This window comes from Euprymna scolopes, chromosome 1 (assembly GCF_053919585.1).
Source record: "Euprymna scolopes isolate OS-2025 chromosome 1, ASM5391958v1, whole genome shotgun sequence".
In the NCBI taxonomy this organism is placed as follows: domain Eukaryota; kingdom Metazoa; phylum Mollusca; class Cephalopoda; order Sepiida; family Sepiolidae; genus Euprymna; species Euprymna scolopes.
Genome location: NC_136482.1, coordinates 1,084,360 through 1,092,500, shown reverse-complemented (window position 1 = coordinate 1,092,500; position 8,141 = coordinate 1,084,360). Strand labels below are relative to the sequence as shown.

At 32.1% G+C, this 8,141-nt stretch overlaps 1 protein-coding gene across 4 annotated transcripts in view; it reads right to left on the bottom strand.

Annotated features, from left to right (window-relative positions):
* LOC145287754 (uncharacterized) overlaps positions 1 to 8,141 on the bottom strand; it is a 144,240-nt gene that overhangs the window by 8,944 nt on the left and 127,155 nt on the right. The window lies entirely within an intron of this gene.

Genomic DNA, 8,141 nt, shown 5'->3' with positions numbered 1-8,141 from the left:
ACAAGGCACATTGCCACTCAGGTGTAGGGGGCTACTATCAGGGTCAGCAAATACGGGGGCACTATGTTGGAATTTGGGCAGCAAGATGTCGGTTCACGTTGCACTTGAACTTCTGCATGTCAGTACAGTTAGGGAAGCATGATCCTGGAATGGAATTCCAGAGTCTAGCGGTTCTGGGGAAGAAACTACTGGAGTAGAAAGATCTTTTGCATCTAGGGATCTCTACTGTGTGGGGGTGGGATTTAGCTGCCTGTCGGGTTTGTCGAGGGTGTCTGCGACGTGGGGGCACAAGTGTCTGCAGTTCGTCAGAGCACTCACCATTAAAATACTTGTAGAACAAGCAGAGGGATGCAACGTTTCGTCGATGGGACAGAGGCTGAAGCTTAGATGCCAGTTCAGGGCCTATCAGATTGGCGACTCTTTTTTTAACCTTGTCTAGGAGCGAGAGACTAGTAGTAGACGCACCAGCCCAGATGTGACAACAATACTCCATACATGTGCGAATGGTGGCCTTATAGAGATACAGGATACTAACAGGTGTCAGTAGTTTTCTAGCACGGTAGAGAGAGCCTACCTTTTTTGCAGCGGCCCTGGCAATGTTTTCAATATAATTGTTCCAGCTCATGTTTCCTGTGAACGTTAGGCCAAGCAGTTTGAAAGATGTACTCTCAGACAGGGAGTCACTGGCCATTGCTATTGGTGGCAGAGAAGGTTTCTTGTAGTTATTGAAGGAAACCAGTTTGGTTTTGGCAGCATTGAATGTGACCATCCATTTATGTCCCCATTCCACTACAGATTGGAGGTTATCCTCTAGTGTTTTTGCCACTTCTTTAGATATGTGTTCATTTGTTTTCCTGTCATGCCTGTTATAGAGTGTAGTGTTATTAGCATATATACCCATCTCAGAGGCAGTTTTGTCGGGGAGGTCATTAATAAATATCAGGAACAATAGAGGTCCAAGAATAGACCCCTGAGGCACTCCCGCATTTATATCACACTGTTTAGATGTTCGACCGTCGAGGACAACCTGGATTTTTCTCTTGTCTAAGAAGGATTCAATTATGCTAAGTATTCTACCAGTGATACCGTATGATTTAATTTTCCTGAGGAGACCCTTGTGCCATACCCTGTCAAAAGCCTTAGATATATCTAGAGCTACCGCTCTGCTCTCCCCCGCTTTATCCAGTGAATGGTATATACGTTCAGAGATTACAGTGAGAATGTCAGCTGTGGAACGGGCTTGTCTAAATCCATATTGTTGGTCAGTCAGAAGTTTAGCGTCTGTAAGGTGCCGGACTAGAGCATGGTTAATTATGGTCTCAAATATTTTGGCGAAAAGTGGGTGGAGGCTAATGGGGCGATAATTTGATGGGTCAGTTCTTTCGCCAGAATTCTTGAATATTGGTACCACAGAAGCGGTTTTCCAACAGCCCGGAAAGCATGATTCATTAAGGCATTTGTTGAAGAGTTTGGAGAGAACTGGAGCTACTTCGGCTGAGCACTTTTTTAATAGCACAGCTGGGATGAGATCAGGTCCGCATGCTTTGGAAGTGTCAAGATTTATTATGATAGCATGTACCTGAGCAGTGGTGATTTTTAGATCGTCTAGCGTGGCGTCTGTCCGCAAAGTCAGGCAGGGGGTGGTTGGTAGGGTCCAGTGTGGAGTTCGAAGCAAACCGGCTGGCAAGCATATTAGCTTTGTCGGTTGCTGAGCAAACAACCTCGTATGTATATATATATATATATATATATATATATATATATATATATATATATATATATATGTATATATATATATATATTTATATATATGTATATATATATATATATTTATATATATATATATGTATATATATATATATATATATATATATTTATATATATATACATATATATATATATGTATATATATATACATATATATATATATGTATATATATATATATATATATATATATATATATTTATATATATATATATATATATATATGTATATATATATATATTTATATATATATATATATATTTATATATATATATATATATATATATATATATATGTATATATATATATATATATTTATATATATATATATATATATATATGTATATATATATATATATTTATATATATATATATATATATATATATATATATATATTTATATATATATATATATATATATATATATGTATATATATATATATATATTTATGTATATATATATATATATATTTATATATATATATATATATATATATATATATATATTTATATATATATATATATATATATATATATGTGTATATATATACATGTGTATATATATACATGTGTATATATATATATATATATATGTATATATATATATGTGTGTATATATATATGTATATGTATATATATATATATATGTATATGTATATATATATATGTATATGTATATATATATGTATATATATATATATATGTATATATATGTATATATATATATGTATATATATATATATATGTATATATATATATATGTATATATATATATGTATATATATATATATATGTATATATCTATATATATAAAAATGTAAAGTTGGTTCGTTCTAAAAGAATAAAACCATATTTCTACGTTACCAATTTATTTGAAATTTTCAGACAACCCATTTTTAGAGTCGAGGTATGTTTTTATGTTATTAAAATAAATTTACCTAATTAAAATTAAAATATTAAATAAAATAAATATATTTTTTTAACCGTTTCTGCGAATCTGTTCTGTTGATAAAACTGAACTTCCAGTTCGATTCATTTCACAGCCACGAATTGACGAAAGGTTTCATTTTCTGTTAACTCGATAAGTAAAAAAAAAAAACAAAAAAAACATATTTCATTTGTTTATCTTCCAAATTTTTTAATTTACACATCTTTTCTTTATTATATAAGGCCCCCCCCCAAAAAAAGTTTGTTGCTTGCTTTTGAGTTTTTTTTTTGTTTTTCTATATAAGATTACTCATGCAGAGTGATCCATGCTGAAATAATGTTATTATTTAAAAAGTCATTCTTGACATGGGGAGGTAAGGATGTTTTGTACCTATTCTGTACTTTAACCTTACAATTGAATAAATAATAATAAAAAAAAAACATATCGTAAAACGTTATTTAAACGTGGAAATATGATTTAAAAAATAGCGCGGATCGCTCTCTGCATTAGCACCATTTTTATTTATTGCGGACTATTATTCTCATCTTTATTAGTTGTTGTTTCACGAATTTTCGGCCAACTATTCCTCTGGCCTTCATGAAAAGAAGTCCTTTTATAAATGTTCAGTAACTTTTTCCTTTTATTATTCTTAAAGAGTAAAACTTTTCTTATTCATGAAAGGAGTTAAGCCTACGTAAATAAATAAATGTTTGTACACGTGACAAATTATCAATAAATGGTTTAGTTACTTTTTTTAAAAAATGTTTGTAAAAGTGCGAAAGGCGACGTTGTTGTACAACCATTACTCCCATGCTTAATTTCTATACTTATAGGTTTTTGGAATTTTTTTTCACTGGATTATTATTGATTGGACACTAATTAAACAGATTATTAAAAAAAAAAAAAAATGTAAAAAAGAAATCATTATTTCGACATTTGAAAGTGGTTCTCACTTTTTAGTTACAACGTTCTGATAAATCAGTCACCCATTTTGTAAGCAATAAAAACGCGGTATATCAAAACCATAGAAAGTAAAAATAATGAGTCTCTACCGCATTTGTAAGTCAGAAATATATTTGTTTCTCAAAGAAAAAAAAATAGAGAGAACAGGACTTTTTTTATTGTTTTCATGAAAATAAAGTTTCGAGATTTTTAATTATTTTTTTTTTTTTTACTTATTTAGTCAGTTTGTGGTTTTTTTTTTTAATTGTTTTTGTGAAAGGTGAGTTTTTCAAAACTTTTGTTTTGTTTCTTTTTAATTTTTTTAAAGTATTATAAATTTCACTAACATGCTGGAGAAATGTTTAATAATTTGGTATTTTTTTAGATTAGGTCCACCTCCACAATTTTCCTTTCAATGACGACATTTATAGGTTTCCAAGTATGCTGAACACGCAAATTGCATTGAAATTTTGCGGAAATAAATAGTTGTATTATGCATTGTATTCTTCGGCGGCCATCTTTTTACGTGCACACGCGCCATAAACAAATACACACGTAAAAAAGATGGCCGCCAAAGATTACAATGCATTTATATCTTAATAACTACTTATTTCTGCAAAATTTCGATGCAATTTTCGTATTCAGCATAGTCGAAAACCATTTCAAGTCGTCATTTAAAAGAAAATTGAGGAGGTGGACCTAATCTAAAAATTTACCAATAATTTTTAATCCCGTACGCCTCCCGATACATTGCTTCGTCAACATGCGACCATTTTATATCTCCCGAAGACACTTCCGTATTTAGAAAAAAAAATAAATAAATAAATAAAAAGTGACCAATTTACCAGAACGTGGTAACTAAAAAGTGAGTACCCCTTTCAAATGTTGAAATGACTTTTTTTTTTTTTTCAATTTTTTTTCATAATCTGGTTAGTGTTCAATCAATAATAATCCAGTGAAAAAATTTCAAAAAACCTATCAGTATAGAAACTCCACCACGTAAGTAAATAAATAAAAAATGTTACGTGCACATACGTTAGCCTTGACTAGGGGGGTACTAAGGGAACGACCATTAAATAATTCTGCGGGTCGCCATGGAACTCAACGCCCAAGGAGTACCAAAATAGTTTTCATGATCTGAAGAAATTTTTTTTTTTTTCGAAAAGTGGGTGATCACTTTTCCATCTAAATTTAACTTAAAATGAGCACCCACTTTCTGGCCACCTATGGGGCATTTATTTTCGTGTTTATTGGCTTAAAGGTTTTTTTGACAAGGCAGTTTGGTACGCGAATGCATATTTAACAGTTTTCGTTTATGCTCACGCATAGCATAAACAAAGGCTACGTCTGTGAAATGGAAAATAGTCCCAGAGTTCAGGGGTTAATACCATGCAAAAGAAATCAAACAAAAAGACTTTTTAGCCAAGAAACACACAGAAAGAAAAAAAAAATAGCATCCATTTTTTTTCTAAAAAAAATTTGCTGTTTTTATTGAAAACTATTTTCCCTCGGATTTTTGATATAATTTTCCATTAAGGGCTGTGCGTCTCACGTTCGTAAATAACAAAAATATTTTTGTAGATTTTGGTGTGCTAAAAACGAATCTGCAAACCGTTTCTGTCGCAAAAAAATAGTTTTTATGATATGAAGAAATTACTTTTTCGAAAAAGTGGCGATCACTTTTCCATGTAAATTTAACTTAAAATGAGCACCCACTTTCTAGCCACCTGAGAGAGGGGGGATTTTTTCCCATGTTTATTGGCTAAACATCTTTCGTTTATGCTTACGCATAGCGTAAACGAAGGCTACGGCTGTTAAATGGAAAATAGTCCCAGAGTTCAGGGGTTATTACCATCCAAAAGAAATCAAACAAAAAACTTTTTAGCCAAGAAACAGAAAAATGCCCCTCTCTCAGGTGGCCAGAAAGTGGGTGCTCATTCTAAGTTAAATTTACATTGAAAAGTGATCACCCACTTTTCGAAAAAGTAATTTCATGAATGTCATGAAAACTTGTTTTTTGCTACTTAAACGGTTTGCAGATTCGTTTTTAGCACACCGAAATCTACAATAAAATATTTTGTTATATATGAACGTGAAACGGGCCTTAAAGTAAAATAATACCGGATTTTTTTTAGCAGATTTGCCGTTTAGTTGTACAAATATCCTCAAACCAGGTAATCACTAAAAGGGATTTTTAAAAGTCGTCACCTGTATCGAGCAAAAGTTTAAAACCACTGATTATATGCCAGCCTACATCATGGTAACATATATTGAGTGAGTTCCTAACAGTATTTTGTATAGTTTTTTAGTTTAAACTCATTTTCCCAAAATTTCCCCAAACTTAATGTGTTCGATACAGTCTGCCGCCATTTGTATTTTTCAGATATACCGATAAACATTGAATGTTTTTGAACCGATTATACATTACATAAAAACACTAAAATCTTATCCAGTTAGGTAGAACACTTACTTTTCTTGCCTTTGATAACATTTATTTGTTATATATTTATTTTTTGACAACTTCTTTGTATCTGTGTTTAGTAATATAAACCCTTTTCATTTAATGTAACGTTTAGTCGGCTCGAAAAACAGTGTTTATTGGTGTATTTGAAAGCTACAAATGGTGGTGGACACTGTTGATTACTTTAAGTTAGAGAAAGTGAGTTAAAACTAAAAAAACTATAAAAAATACTGTCAGAAACCTACCGATTATGCCAGCCTATGTCATGGTAACATATGTTCGGTGAGTTTCAGACACTGTTTTGTATAGTTTTTAGTTTTCAACTTACTTTCCCAAACTTAACGTATTCAACAGAATTCGCGACCATTTCTGTTTTTTGAGCCAATTAAACATTTTACATTACATAAAAACACTAAACAATTATCCAATTAGGTAGAAACGTAAATTACCTTACCTTTGCTTTCATTTATTTGTTTTTGGACGACTTTTTCGAATCTGTGTATAGTAAACCCCCTCCCCCCACCATCAACCAAATATTAATTACTAAATCACATTTTTTAAAACAACAAAAAAAAAAGCATTTAGCGTTTCAACATTTTTGCTACGTTCGGCTTCATCCACTGATTGTTGGTCAAGTCCAAAACATGAATGATTGACAGAAACTCTCGAGGATCCAGATCAAATTCTGCAAGAGTACCATTTTTTTCAGTTTTGCCTTCTTTTTCACTTTTTGCAGTGGATTGCTGTACTAATATAAGAAACATGCATTTTCTCTTTTATTAAATTTTTCCATTACACCAAATTGAGCCACTGCAACGCGTGGCAGGGTACAGCTAGTATATATATATATGTATATCTGCTGGCTTACAATTTTGCATTCCTCCCCTTTATGTTGATAAAATTTCAATATTTAGTGAAATTGAATTATTATATACTCAATTAAAACAACATTCGCCTATCTCCACTGATGAATTAACTAGTGTTAAAATTCAGTTGGGCGAATTAGGTCGGAGGTTTTCTGCCATAAACACTAAATTTAGCGATTTTGTTTGGCAGAAAAATCATTTTGAAGCGGCAAAATTAATTAGGTCTAATCCCGACATTTATCTTTCTCGCCCAGATAAAGGATCGGGCGTTGTTATACTTAACAAAACGGATTATATCTCCAAAATGTTACAAATTTTGGACGATAAAAATAAATTTCTCCGGTTGGGTGATTTAAGCCATGATGACACTTTTCGAATGGAGATAAAAATCCAGAAAAGATTTCTTCAACTTTATAAAAGCGGTTTTATTTCTAAGGAGATTTACGATAGAATCCAACCCATTGGCTCTCAAAGGCCTAGAATGTACGGTTTACCCACGGTTCATAAACCTAACAGTAACATTCCTTTGCGACCCATTTTATCTATGTTAGGTTCTGCACAACACGAACTTGGGAAATGGTTAGTTGATCTTCTTAAACCTGTGCTTTCTTTTTATTCGGTCCATTGTATCTCTGATTCTTTTCAATTTGTGTCTCATATACACAAATTATCTTTATCTAAGAATACCGAGTTCTTGGCTTCCTTTGACATTAATAGTCTTTTTACTAATATACCTTTGGATGAAACCATTGGTATTTGTGCTGACTATATCGTGGCCCCTCAAATTCTCCACAATTTCCTGAACGAATTTTCGTTGAACTGATGGAACTTGCCACTAAATCAGTTTCCTTCAGTTTCAACAACATTATGTACCGGCAAATTGATGGGATATCTATGGGTAGCCCTCTTGGTCCTTCGCTAGCCAACATTTTCGTTGGATTTTTGGAAAACGAATTATTTTCCAAAATTACTAAACCAACATTCTATACACGCTACGTTGATGACACTTTTGCATGCTTTCCCTCACGGAGTGAAGCTGAACAGTTTCTTCGTCTTCTTTGTAACTTGCATCCATCGTTACAATTTACTATGGAGGTCGAGGACTGTGGCTCTCTTCCATTCCACGATGTTCGTGTTTCTAAAGTTGGTTCTACGTTTGAGACCTCTGTATACAGAAAA